This window comes from Dipodomys ordii, unplaced genomic scaffold, assembly GCF_000151885.1.
Source record: "Dipodomys ordii isolate 6190 unplaced genomic scaffold, Dord_2.0 Scaffold37, whole genome shotgun sequence".
Lineage (NCBI taxonomy): Eukaryota > Metazoa > Chordata > Mammalia > Rodentia > Heteromyidae > Dipodomys > Dipodomys ordii.
The window spans coordinates 12,501,185-12,516,200 of NW_012267253.1; the positions used below are offsets into that span (position 1 = coordinate 12,501,185).

The 15,016-nt window shown below is 40.0% G+C and overlaps 1 pseudogene; it reads left to right on the forward strand.

The window, feature by feature from the left end:
- The first annotated feature begins 5,782 nt into the window (after window positions 1-5,782).
- On the forward strand, window positions 5,783-8,165 carry LOC105986814 (annotated as a pseudogene).
- The last annotated feature ends 6,851 nt before the right edge of the window (window positions 8,166-15,016 follow it).

The following is a 15,016-nucleotide window of genomic DNA, read 5'->3' on the forward strand; positions in this document are numbered from 1 at the left end:
GTCATCCTACTGGCAAGAAGCTGGCTTGGTTGTCAACACATGTTTTCTGAAAGACAGTACCTAGGCTTTTACATTCACATAGAATAAAAATGTGTAGCAATCATTTTATCTTCATTTTTGATAAATGTTTTAAGACAAATGATCTCTGTGTAGCATTTGTTTCCTTTGAAGCTGCTTTCCTCTTGCCTCAGTCTCTCCAATGCTGAAATTACAAGTGTGTACCACCCTCCAGGCTTTGGAGGAAGTTTTGATTGACATATAACACACATACAAAAATGTACACCATCATAACACTGCTCCATGGCTTTTTACAACATATGAGTCAAGTGGTAGACTGCCTGCCTTGCAAGAGAAGAGGCCATGTGTTTGATCCCCAGTACCATCAACACAATAAAAAATGCTCCAGGATCTATTGGTATTTGTACAGTTGCTTAACACTTACTTGCTTTTGAAAAGCTTATGTTGTCGACTGCATATTTGAATCCTCCCATTCATACATTGAACACCTCAATATGCTGGTCTTAGACAGGGGCCTTTGGGTCACAATTATAAAATGAGGTCCTGATGAAATTAGTATTGGTATATAAAGAGATAGTAGAGGATAGTAAAGAAACAAAATCAATCTCTCTCTCTCCCTCCCTCCCTCTCTCTTTCTCTCTTCTCTTCTCTTCTCTTCGAGCCAGTAGGGGGTCCTAACCAGAACCCATCTATGCCATAACCCTGATCTCAGTTCCAAGCTTCTTGAACTTTCAAACATAGTTAGTCCAAGCTAACTATGACAGGTTTCCTGGGCCAGTCATCAGGTTAACATAAAAGGGTACAGGGCAGATAGATTTGGAGGATGTTCTTAGAGGGAAATTACAGCATCTGCTCCTCCAAAATTTTCTAGTGACTTCATTCAGACCTGAAGCATGAACAACTAATATAATTCCTTTGGACAAAAATGAAGCCCAGGGGTTGGAGGCATAGCCCATTTCAAAAAGCACTAGCCATTGAACAAAAGTGTCAGGAACCAAGTTCGAGTCCAGATCTTGGGACCTCAAAACCAAAACCAAAAACAAAGAAACAAAGCCCCTATTCAAGTGATTTTCCTCTAGTACACACTGGAAACCCTGACATGGAAGCCCTGGACATCCTTTCTAGGTACAGAATCTCATACATATTTAAGACTTGCTTGTTCAAAATCTTGACATTCTGAGTAATGTGAAAAAAACTGCATTAGCAAAGCTCTGAATGTCTTGATTTGAAAAATCGTAGTAGTTGTCCTTTTCAGATGTTTTGATATCTGTGGAAGAAATACAGCAACCTTTTCTCCTTCCCCTTGAAACTTCTGACCAACCTTCCTAGATCTTCCCCTGCTTTCCCAACAGTGATGGTGGCCTTTCTTCTACACACAGCTGACCTTCTACTCTTACCCAGGCACATCTCCCCAAATAAACTACATCTTGTTTTACTTTACTGATTCTGGTTAACTAGTCTCTAAATATGATCAGATAACATCTCACCCAATCGCCACACATACACACTCAAACCTCAGATCATCCTGGCTACAAGTTCTTTTTACAATTTATTATTGTTGTTGCTGTTATTATACAAAGAGGTTTCAATTCAACAAATCAGTTTTTAAGTAGGATGCATCTTGTTCTACAAGTTTTAGAAAGCACCTCACATGACCCTCGGCATCATTATCCCTAGTCCCTGCTAGCTCACTTTAAATTGACTTCCACTCTTGATGTGATCACTGATTTTTGCCTCACCCATCAAAACCACATAGGCATTTAATCTTTCATTTTTTATTCATTGTTAATAACACCAGGGTTTGAACACAGAGCTTTGCCTCTGTAGGCACTCTCTTTTTGTGTCATATCTCCAGCACTCTTTTGTACTGGTTATTTTGAGATAGGGTCAAACTGTTTGCTCAGGCCAGCACCGTACCACTATTTTTATTTTTATTTCCCACTGCAGACTTACCATCACACCCAGCTTCTTCTATTGACATAAAGACTTGCAAACTTTTTTTTTACACAGACTGACCTGGAACTGAAATCCTCCTGATCTCAATCTATGAGTAGCTAGGATTATAGGCCCCAGCCACCATAGCCAACCTGACCTTTCTTGATGCCTTCCCAGTGTTCAATACTTTCTACCATATAATCCTTCACTTATTTTATTTTCTCTGGGAGTCTTTCCTCACCTAGCACACATATTCACACACACACACACACACACACACACACACACACACACACACCACAGAGATTTATTCTAACCCTAGGGCTATAATTTCCTTCTTCTGCTCACTCTCTGTTACACAACTCTAGGCATAATTCTTTTTTCCCCTCTTTTATTTATTGTGAAAATACTGTACAGAGGGGTTACAATTACATGGGTATGATAATGAGTACATTTCTTATCAAGCATTGTAGCCTCCTCCTTTGTTTCTCCTTCCCATCCTTTCCCATCCTCCCCCCGCCCCCACCCAATCCTCCTCCCCCCCACACCAATGTTAGGCACAATTCTTTTACACCTTAATTCTAGAATCTTGTCATTGAGTTTGAACTGTACCACTTAACCATGACCTTAGTTCTGTTTTCTCCTCTATAAAACAAATATAATAGCAATGATCATCTCACAGGATATAGTTTGAATGAAGGAAGATAATACTTTTGGATCTTTTGTCTGATTAATGGTGGACAACTCAATAGATGTTGTTACAGTTGATTAAATATTTGTGTTCTCCCAAAGCTTCATGCCTGGTCTCTACTTCATATGTTCACCAACAAAATCCAACAAAATCCAGACCTCATCTATTTGTTAACTACTCATTACCGGATTATGAATTTTTATTCTAAAATTTATGAGGTTCTCAGTATAGTAACTAGTTTTATACAGCCAATTGTTTATTAAGCTTCTCTTCTTCTTTTGGTCAGTGTTGGGGCTTGAACCCAGAACCTCATGTTCTACTTGGCTTTTTCACTCAAGGCTGGCATTTTATCACTTGAGCCACAGCTTTATTTCCAGCTCTTTGCTGGATGATTGGAGATAAGAGTTTGAAGGCTTTTCTGCTTGAGCTGTCTTGGAACCACAATCCTCAGCCCCTTGAGTAATGAGGATAGCAAACTTTTAATTTTAGTTAATTTTATATAACACAGAGATAAATATAAAAATTCACAGAGACAACAGGGAAATCTTTCCTCAAAATCTTCCCATTTCTATTTTTTCATTCTCAGGATAGAGAATCACCTGTTCTCATCTACCCTGCCTATACCAGAGATCATGGAGTTGATTAGTCTCTAAATAATAGTAATTCTATTTTTTTAGTGTCCTAATAAACTGATTCTAAACTTAATGGAGAAAACCAAATACACAATAATAATTGTATAATAATAATAATAATAATAATGCACAACTTTAGAAACTATAGGGCATTCCTCTGCAGAGCCTTTGAGTTTTTTGGTTATTCATAAGATATGAGTTCTTAGGAACTATAGCCATTCCACATGGCTGTTAACTCTCTAATTTCTGCTAACTCAGTCTAATTTCTTCTTCTCTACTCATTATACTACCTCCTTCTATTCCCACTCTTACATATCCTTCCAGGACTTTGGATATCACAATTTTTTATTCAGATTAACTTTTGGGAAGTATCCATATATGAGAGTATATTCATTCATCTTTCATGTTATCTTATTTTACTTAACATTATATCCCCAATTCATCTATTTTGCTACAAATGGTGAAATATACTTCTTTTTTTAATGTGGATTAGGGCTTGAATTCAAGGCCTGGGTGCTGTCCTAAGCTTTTTCATTCAAGGCTGGTGCTCTACCATTTGAGCCACAGCTCCATTTCTGTCTTTTGGTGATTAATTGGAGATAAGAGTCTCAGACTTTCCTGCCCAGGCTGGTTTCAATTAGTAATCCCCAAATCTCAGCCTCCTGAGTAGTCAGGATTATAAGCATGAGCCACCAGCACCCAGCTATAATTCTTTTTAATGAGTAATAGTCCATTGTGTATGTTTCTCTATTTATTCATGTGTTGATGGGCATCTAGGTTGCTTCCATATCTAACTTATTTTAATAATAAACATGAACATAAAGGTAATTTTTGACATGCCAGCTTCTTTGAGAACATGACTAGTAGTGAGATAGCTAAATCATATGTTAGATCTATTTTTAGTTTGTTTGAGGCAACTATAAAACTTAGTTTTATTGTTTTATACTGCTACTACATAAACCCATAGATTCTCTTGAGTACTTGTTTACAAATTTGTATCACCATTAATAATGTCTCGACATGCTCATCAGTATTTGCCAAGTTTTGTCTTTTCCATAAAAGTCACTCAAAAGCCATAGTAATCAAAACAGCTTGGTACTGGCACAAGAACAGACCTGAGGACCAATGGAATAGAACTGAAAGACCCAGAAATGAACTGGCAGACTTATAGCCACCTAATCTTCAACAAGGGAGCCAAAAAGGATGGAAGAAAGCCTCTTCAGTAAATAGTGCTGGCAAAATTGGTTAAACAACTGTAGAAAACTAAAGTTAGATCTTTATGTATCACCCTGCATGAGAATCAACTCCAAATGATTGGACAAATGGGATTGCATCAAACTGCAGAGCTTCTGCACGGCAAAGGACATAGCTAGCAGGATCAATAGAAAGGCCATGGATTGGGAGAAGATCTTCACTAGCCATACAATAGATAAGGGCCTCATATGTAAAATATACTTAGAACTCAAAAAATTAAATCCCCCAACAACAAATCCTCAAACAACTGCCCCATCAAAAACTGGGCTAAAGACTTAAAGAAAGACTTCTCTGAATAGGAAATAAGAATGGCCAATAGACACATGAAGAAATGCTCAATTTCTCTGGCCATAAAAGAAATGCAAATCAAAACAACATTGAGATTCCACTTCACCCCAGTTAGAACGGCTATAATCAAGAACTCTAATAACAACAGATGCTGAAGAGATGTGGCCAAAGGGAACACTATTGCACTGTTGGTGGGAGTGAAAATTTGTTCAATGACTCTGGAAAATAGTATGGAGGCTCCTCAAAAAACTACACATGGAACTCCCCTATGACCCAGCAATCCCACTTTTGGGCATTTACCCAAATGATCACAAACAAGGCCATACTAAAGCTACCAGCACAATTATGTTTATAGCAGCATTATTTACCATAGCTCAGATATGGAATCAACCCAGATGCCCCTTAGTAGATGAATGGATCAAGAAAGTGTGTGTGTGTGTGTGTGTGTGTGTGTGTGTGTATACATATATATAAACATATACATATATATATGTGTGTGTGTGTGTGTGTGTGTGTGTGTGAATTCTATGCTTCCATCAGAAAGAATGATACTGTCCCATTTGTAAGGAAATAGAAAGACTTGGGGGAAAAATCATATTAAATGAAGTAAACCAGATCCAAAGAAACATAGGTCCCATGTTTTCCCTGATTTGTGATAATTAGTATACATCTAGGATAATCTTATCAGATGAGTAGAATGACTCAATAACTATGTACAAATGAACTCTAAGACATGAACACAAGAGATTTTTCTTTGTTGTTGTTTTTAATATACTATGTGATTTTTTGTTTCTTTTGTACATTCTTCCCCCTATGTTATATACCCTGTTGTCACTGAATTTTATTTTGGTACCATGGTTTTGTATATACATTTATTTTAATTAAGGAAGGGAAGGGGAACAACAGAATGGTGAGACAAAGGACAAAGGGGGAACCAATACAATAGCGATATACAAAAGGCAATATGTTGGAAATGATCTGTGCAGCTTGGGGTGCGGTGGGGGAGGGTAAGTAGAAGAAAAATGCGGGAAGGGGTAACAAGTTTGACAAAAATGTACTTATTACCTCACTTATGCAACTCTAACCCCTCTGTACATCACCCTGGCAATAAAAAAGTCACTGTAACTGGGGTAAAATAATACTTCCTTGTGGTTTAAAGACTTGACTTTTTTCATAAATTTGTTGGCCATTTAAATTCCTTCTTTTCCCATTTTAAACTGGATTTGGTTATTCTTTGCTTTTCTTTTTTGAGACAAAGTCTCATTAGGAAATTCAAGTTGGCTTAGAACTTTCTATGAGGCCCAGACTGGCCTCAAACACTCCATCTTCCCACCTCAGCTTCATAAGCGCTGGATTATCAGCATATGCCACCATATCTGATTATATTTTTTATTATTATTAGTGAGTTCTTTGCATTCCCATTATATTCTAGATATTTATCCTTTGTCAGAGGAAGAGTATGAAAAACAAAGGTTGTCCAGTTCTGAATGTTGTCTCTTCATTTTGTAGATTGTTTCCTCTGCTGTACAGAAGCTTCTTATTTTGATACAATACTGTTTGTCATATTTTTCTTTTGTTGCCTCTTCTTTGTGAGTCTCATCCCAAAACCAAACATTGCCTATAAAGATGTCATAGACTATTTCTCCTGTGTTTATTAATTGTAGTTTCATAGTTTCAGGTCTTCTACTTTGGGCCACTGCTTCATTTTGAGTTGACTTTTTTATAGCATGAGAAATAGGGGGTCTAACTTCAATCTTCTACATGTTTCTAGCACTACTTTTTTTAAACTTTCTTTGATATATATTTTTTGGCACCTTTGTTAAGGATCAGTTGGCCATAAGTATATAGGGTAATTTCTGGACATTCTATTATGTTACACTTATTCAAGTGTTTGTTTTCATGCCAATACCATGTCTTAATGGTTGCAGTGGTTTTGCAGTATATGTTAAAGTCAGTGTGATGCCTTCATTTTAATTTTTTTCCTATAAATTCATTGATTCAGGGTATAACTCTGTTATGATCAGAGTTGTACACATTGTATACATATATGAAACTATCATATTATACTTAATAAATATGTAGTCATATGTCAGGAAGGTCTTAAATGTTTAAGGAGATGGAAAAGGTAATAAGTATAGCTTGGTAAATATATATTTGTGCAATTGTTTTTTGGGATTTAAATATGTGAACTGAATTAACACACGCCATCCCATAATTATGCATAATAATAAAAATTTAAAATAAAAAGTGAAGGGCAAAAACTTGCTGGAGATCCACACTAAAATTAAAGAGCAAAGGCTCCTAAAGGAAACTAGGAAGAAATGGTATCAGGGTATAAGATGTTACTAGCTCCCCCCACACACACACACACATGCACACTGTGGCACTTAGTCCCGGGGCCCCCGGGCTCTAGGGCCCAGGTCCAGGTTGCCCAGGGTCAGGGCCTCTCCCAGCGTCCCAGACAGGTGAGCAGCTTGATGAGGCCTTGGTGCGGATGTGCCAGGTGCAGCGCGTGCAGAGGCTGTGAACGCCCTCGGCCAGGCTGTGGGAGACCAGCTGCAGGTGATCTCTGATTTTGACATGACCTTGAACAAGTTTGCATGTAATGGACAGAGATGCCCTTCTTCCCACAATATTCTAGATAACAGCAAGACCACCAGTGAAGTGTCAGAAAGAGTTCTTGGCCATTCTTCATCACTCCTACCCCATTGAGATCCACCTCTAGCCGACCATCAAGGAGAAGTTGCCGCATATGGTAGTGTGGTGGGCCAAGGCGCCCAATCTGCTGTGTCAACAGAGGATTCACAAGTCTCAGTGCAGGTAGTCCAAGAGTCTGCGTCAATGCTCAGGTAGGGATATAAGACCTTCTTCAACACATTGCATCTAAACAACATGCCCCTTTTCATCTATTCAGTGGGCATTGGTGATATCCTGGAAGAAATCATTCGACAAATGGGCATGCTCCACTCCAACATCCACATTTTGTCTAATCACATGGACTTTAATGAAGAGGGTTTCCTTCAAAGATTCACAGGCCAGCTCATCCACACCTACAACAAGAACAGCTCCCATGTGTGAGAACTCCAATTACTTCCAGCAACTGTAGGGCAAAACCAACATTCTCCTTCTTGGAGACTCCATGGGGGACCTCGCCATGACCAACGGGGTTCCTGGCATACAGAACATCCTCAAGACTGGCTTCCTGAATGACTAGGTGGAAGAACAGTGGGAGCCACACAGTCACCTATGACATCATGCTGGAGAAGGAAGAGACCCTGGACATGGTCAACAGGCTGCTACAGCACATCCTGAGCCAGGGAGACCACATGGAGATGCAGGGCTCCTGAGGAGGCAGGCTGTGATGAAGAAGGGGAGCTTCCCCATGAGGCCACTTCATCATGATCCCAAAGAAAAGTTCAGGGCAGCCCCGAGTTCCTGGGCTCTTGCTCATCCCTGCCCATTCCCCCATGACTTTGCTTTCCTCCTGATCACAGGAGCCTTTAAGGGAGGCCTTGCTGGGTGGGAGGGCACCAAGCATTATTCTTGATAACCAGCAACCACAACATGTGACTGTTTTATGTATCCTCTAGTCTAGAGATTCTTTTGAAAAGAAAGAAAGAAAGAGAGAGAGAGAGAGAGGAAGGAAGGAAGGAAATGAGAGCTGGGAATGTAGCTCAGTGATGGAGCATCTTGAAGGTGTTCTTCCTTATGCCTTAATGTGTGAAAGGGCCTGGGTTCTATCATCAGCACTGCAAAAGAAAAATAAATAATTTGTTTGTTTGTTTTTATAAAAAGATGTTACTAATGAAATCCAGGCATAAAGGACCATCTCTGTAATTCCTTAAGAGAAAGAGATTGGAAGGATCCTGGCTAATGGACAACCAGGGCAAAAGTGTGGTGAGACACTAACTCAGCTAAATAAGCATGGCATGTCAGCATTCTCTGTCATCCCAACTCTGCCAGACACCATGGGTAGGAAGATCATTCATGGTCAAAAATAAAGTTGGAGACTAGCCTTGGTCAAAATGTAAGACTCTAGCTGAAAAACAAATAAAAGTGCCACATTTATGGATCAAGTGGTAAAGGGCACATCTCACAAGTATGATGTAAAGAGCTTGCCTGTATAACTAGTACAAGGCCCTTAGCACATATCCCAGTACCACCAAAACAAGGGGAAGAAGATGGAGTATTCAACAAAAGAGAAACTGTTGAACAAGATTTTATTCATTTTTTCTAAAAGTAATATTTGTCACAACATAATAACTGGCAATTGCTCAAAATGGTTGTCTGTGAAAGGTGGAATTGGAAACAGATGATCCTAAGCAGGAATTGATTTAATTTTTCTATGACCTTCTTGACTTTTTAAATTAATAAATCAAAGGAATTTATTGCTTCAGAACAAATATATCAAGAGGAAGAAGAAGTTAAATGGTAAACATATTGAGGTGGATTTGCATGTACCATTATCCAAAATCTCTAAGGCATAGTATTGAATGATGAATGCATGCTGGAGCAAGCAGCATGTGAAATGATCACATTCAGATTGGAATCTAAAAACAAACAAGCAAATAAAAAACACATTGTAATACTGTAAATCATGAATGGGTGAATATACCTAAAATGTATTAAAACCATCTGCAAGTTTCAACATGAAACCATGAGTGTGGAGTTGACAAGTTCTAGAGTTGTTATAACATTACACAGAGGAAACTAATTTATGTATAATCTTATAATTAAAATTAACTGTTAACAATTATGAATCTTGGTTTATAAATCCTTATTAGTGGATACAATCCATATTTTTGTTGCAATTTCCTTTCTGATTTCTACAGTATTACAAAGAATGTGACTTGTAAAGAAATGTTACCCATTAATACTGAAGACATTTTCTTATCTTAAAAAAAATCAATAGCTCCTTCAATAGCTCTTGCTATATCCTTGAATAATTAGGGTTGCCCTCTCTGATAATATGTGTGCTGTTTAGAGAGGCATGTACACAATTTGCTCTGCTTTAATTTGTTTATCTATTGAATGTGGCTTAATTTTAATTATCCAGTGGCCATTAAGTTGCACTTTTATGTAAAGAGAAAAGGCAAGCTTAAATGTGTACTATCTGAATATCACTGTTTATTACATTTACCAGTGGATAAAATAACTTTATCACCTTCACAGGAATTAGAAAGGCAAATGAAACTATTCAAGCTGCCTTGTGCTAGGCTTGTGGATAGAGGTGAGTACCATGAGCATTTCCAAAGCTGAGATCAGTAGAGCAAAGTATCCTAAAGTCATGCAAGCAAAGAGGTGAAGCAGGTGGTTAATTTTTTAGGCTGCCTTTCTCTGGGCACCCCAGGGTGGTGCCTATTTCAAATGGTCCATCCTGTTGGCTTCAGGAGTTATGGAAGTTCTCAGAGAAATGCCAACACACCATCGTATAGAAACATCACATTTTTGTAACTCTACTTTCTGAATCACTGAGGCAAGATATGGTGCTGCCAGTGGTCAAGTCCAAGACTCAAGGAGCCTAGGTCTCAGAAGAGTCATCTGCTAAAGCATTAGAAATCTCATCAGGCCAGGAAGACAGCAGGACACAGGCATATGCTATATGAGATGCTAAGTTTGTATTCAAAAAAAAAGTCACTCTCCAGATGATGTTTCCAGAAATTAGAATAAGAGAAGAAAGGTACAGGAAGGTGGGACTACTATTATCCCATCCCACTGGCCTCTCTGCCTTAAGATTTCTAACTAGACTTGGTTGTGGGAATACTGGACTAGATCACCTCCCTCCCTAGCTTTCTGGATATTAGAGAAATGATGAGGGAATGGCTCTATTTGTTGGGGGTCTGTTTCTTACTTTCATTTGTTTTCTGTTTTTCAAGATGTCACAGTAAGCCAGGCGCCATTGGCTCACACAGCTAATCCTAGCTATCATGAGGCTGAGCTCTGAGGATCACAGTTCAAAGCCAGGCAGGAACGTCCATGAGGCTCTTATCTCCAGTTAACCACCAGAAAACCAGAAATGAGCCGGCACCGGTGGCTCACGCCTATAATCCTAGCTACTCAGGAGGCTGAGATCTGAGGATCACGGTTCAAAGCCAGCCCAGGCAGGAAAGTCTGTGAGACTCTTATCTCCAATAAACCACTAGAAAACTGGAAGTGGTGCTGTGGCTCAAGTGGTAGAGCGCTTGCCTTGAGTTGAAGAGCACAGGGACAGCACCCAAGCCCAGAGTTCCAGCCCCACGACTGACAAAAAAAAAAGAAAAGAAAAGAAAACCAGAAGTGGTGCTGTGGCTCAACAGGTAGAGCAGTTGCTTTGAGTTGAAGAGCTCAAGGATAGCACGCAGGTCCAGAGTTCAGGCCCCATGACAAAAAAGAAGTCACAGACTTCTATAGACTCCCTATTTTTCCACTTCTTCCTAAAAAGAAAAAGCCCTTTTAGTTCAATGAAGAGGAAAGAGCCATCAAAAAAGACTTTCTACATCCCCCTCCTTTCTTCAACAAAGCCCAGGTCTCACAAACCTATTTAGGTCTGTTTCCTTTTCCTACATCTCCACATTCATGAAGATAACTGAACAAAGAAGTTTCTTTCAAATGTACATTCTATATGTTGGTGTCCTTCTCAAGAGTTCATTTCAGACATTATCCCTTTTGCAGTTTGGTCTGCAAATACCCACTCTACCTACCTCTCTATTTATGACCCAAACATGTTCCTATTCCTGTGCTCTGGTCTGGCTGCTCAATTCCTTCCTATCAATAACCAAAGGATCCAGCACTCACTCTTATTTCCTTACCTTTCATTAAAAACAAAAATCCTGGGGCTGGGAAGGTGGCTCAGTGGTAGAGTGCTTGCCTGGCATGCATGAGGCCCTGGGTTCGATTCTTCAGCACCACATAAGCAGAAAAAGCCTGAAGTGGTGCTGTGGCTCAAGTGGTAAAGGGGTACCCTTGAGCTGAAGAGCTGAGGGACAGTGCCCAGGCCCAGGGTTCAGGCCCACAACCAACAAAAAAAAAATCCTGCTCCAGCCTGATCCCCTCACCCAAATGCCTCTGGTAAAGGTCACTGATAAAGTCATGTATAGCAAGCCCTGGAAAAAACCTATACATCCCTGCTGTACTCACCCCTCTCTGAATCAGTTGATTCTGGTGGCCTCCCTTTTAAGAACACTTCTTTTTCTCTGTATAAACATTTTGTTTATTTTTTATTTTTATTGTAGAGTTGGTATACAGAAGGGTTACAGTTACATAAATCAGGTAATGAGTAATGAATACAATTCTTTTTGAATTGTTTCCCCTTCCAATGCTCTCTCCCAGTTTTCCCCTACTATCCGCACCACAAGATGTACAGTCTATTTTGCATATAGTGTCTAGAGAGTACCACTCTTGTATTTGTTCATCCTTGTTCTGCTTTTTCTGTGCCCTCCCTTATGCTCCTAGATCAAACAAAAAATTAGATAAAAGGAAAAGAAAACAAAAACAGCAACAATGGCAACTAAAAAATGTCTCATTTCCTTTTCTTGGAGTTCATTTCATAGAATATTATTTTATATGATGATCTGCAGATAGCTATTGAGCCATTGTCAACCACTCCTATGCATATCCTCCCAATCAGTAAATGGGCTAAAGATGTAAAGAGAGACATCCAGAGGAAGAAATAAGAATGGCCAATAGACACATGAAGAAATGTTCACTGGCCAGAAAAGAAATGCAAAGCAAAACAACATTGAGATTCCACCTCACTCCAGTTAGAATGGCCATTATCAGGAAAACTAACAATAACAAATGCTTGTGGGGCTGTGTCCAAAAGGGAACTCTATTATGCTGTTGGTGGGAATGTAAACTTGTTCAACCACTCTGGAAAGCTGTATGGAAGTTCCCGGCAATCTCACTCCTGGGCATTTATCCAAGGGACCACAAACCAAGCCACATTTAAAGCCACCAGCATAACAATGTTCATTGAAGCATTGTTTACATAGCCAAGATAGGGAATCAACCCAGACGTCTGTCAGTTCATGAATGGACCAAGAAAATGTGGTATATATACATAATGGGATTCTATGCTTTCATCGGATAACATAATGTTGTACCATTTGTAAGGAAATGGAAAGACTTAGAAAAATTATATTAATCAAAGTGAGCCAGACCAAAAGAAACATAGGCTCTGTGGTTTCCCTTATTTGTGGTAATTACAATGTGCCTATAAATCTACAAGTAAACAACCTGAATGAGTATGCACACATACTGGGACATGGTAAATTACATAAGACTCTAGACCTTCACATGCTAAAGCCAAAGAACACATTCTTCATGATTTTCATACACTTTCCTGCTTTCTCTCTCATCTGGCCGTTCCTCCTTGAGAGCTCTTTAGGATACCCAAACACAATGCCATTGTCTTCCCCACCAAAATTTGTAGCTAGCTGGAAACAAACGTAGGAGCCAACCTGATATAACCTTTTTAGAAATATTTAAGACATTAAAAGAGTGCTTTCTAGCTAGCTACTCAGGAGGCAAAGATTGAGAGGATCATGGTTTGAGGACAGCCTGCACAAAGGCATCACTTCAACCATATAATTGTGTTTTATCACACATGCCTGTTATCTAAGCGACATAGGAAATATAAACAGAAGGACTGAAATCCAGGCACAAAGAAAGACCCTACTCATAAAAATAACCAAAGCAAAAAGGGTACTTACATGGCTCATGTAGTAGAGTACCTCTTGAACCAGTACTAGGCTCCAAGCTCAAAACCGAGTTCTGCCAAAAAGAAAAAAGAAATACTACCTCTGTATTACTATGTACCATGGAAGATGATTCTCATCAAGTTTCTCAAACTCACAACTATTAACACATTGGGCAGATTAATTCTTTGTTAGAGGAGTGGGAACTGTACTGGGCTCTCCAGGATGTGTAGCAACACTGGCTGGCAGCAACTTCTTATATCCCCACTTATAACAACCAAAGATAAGTCTGGACCTTACCAAGTACCACTGAGAAAGAAGAGGTGATCACAAAATGTCTCCTGACTAAAAATCATTAATTAGGAGATTCAGAGTCAGGAAGGTCTCTTAATTCCATACATGGAATACATTTATTCATAAAGCTCCAGAACAGCTGGATAGCCTCAGGGTGCCCCACAGAGATAGGCTTGTTACCACAAGGCACAGAGCAGATAGAAACACTGAGAAGCAGAGGCCAATTATTAGTGGAAGGGGAGAGACCAGGCCAGTTCCTCCAGGAAGAATAATTGATGGGGTAAAAGGAGCTGACAAGGGCTCCTCGCTACCTTCTATTACCAGTTCCTTCATGAATCCCATTCCTGCACCTGCTCCTCACATGCTGCTAACTCTTAGTACTCCCTACATTGTCTTCTTCTCACAGTCCCATGGGGCAATTTCACATTTCCCAGTAACTAAGCTATAATCTATTTCCTTGTAAATCCATAGCCAAATCTACCTCTCCCTTGAGATCCAGTCCCCTAGAGGCACCTGAATTTATTAATACCCTAGGGAAAAAAATCACCTGTATTACAGTGGCAATTCTCCTCCACTCAGTTATTCAAATTGTAATCTGGAAATCTTTGGCAAAACCCTTTCCTGAACCCTCACACCCAACAAGTGCTTGTGTCTGATCAGTTTTCTCACATAAAACTCCATCTTTTCAGAGAGTTCCGGGAAGATGGCAGAGCAGAAGCTGGAATCTGAACAAGCTCTCGCATAGAAAGCAGTTTTAGAGTTCCAGTGAACAGTCCTAAGCCAGAGAATCACACCAAGTGTGCCATCACAGGACAGAGAGTTAGACAAGAGAGGGAAGCCAAGGCAAAAAGACACATCTGAGCGCTCGCCAGCAGCCACGGCGGCAGCGGCGGCAGGGTCGCAAGCGGGGGAGACCTCAGCCGGGGCAATACCTGAGCGCTCACACAGAGAGTCGAGGACGAAGGAGCCAGACACAGTGGGCTAGCAGATTCTACTCAACACCAGCAAGAACCAACAAAGAGCAGACATCTTCATCCTGCAGCTTGCAGACCAGAGACGACCCAGGATCCAAGACTCGACGTGAGTAGAAGCCCGACATCCTCACTCCTTCTCAGGGAGCAGAGGAGGGAAGGCCACCCCTCCCCCCCCAGCACTGGTGATCTCCATCTTGGATACCGACAAAGCTCAGAGGAGCTGCCAGCTCCAACCCAGGCCTTGGAATAAAACGA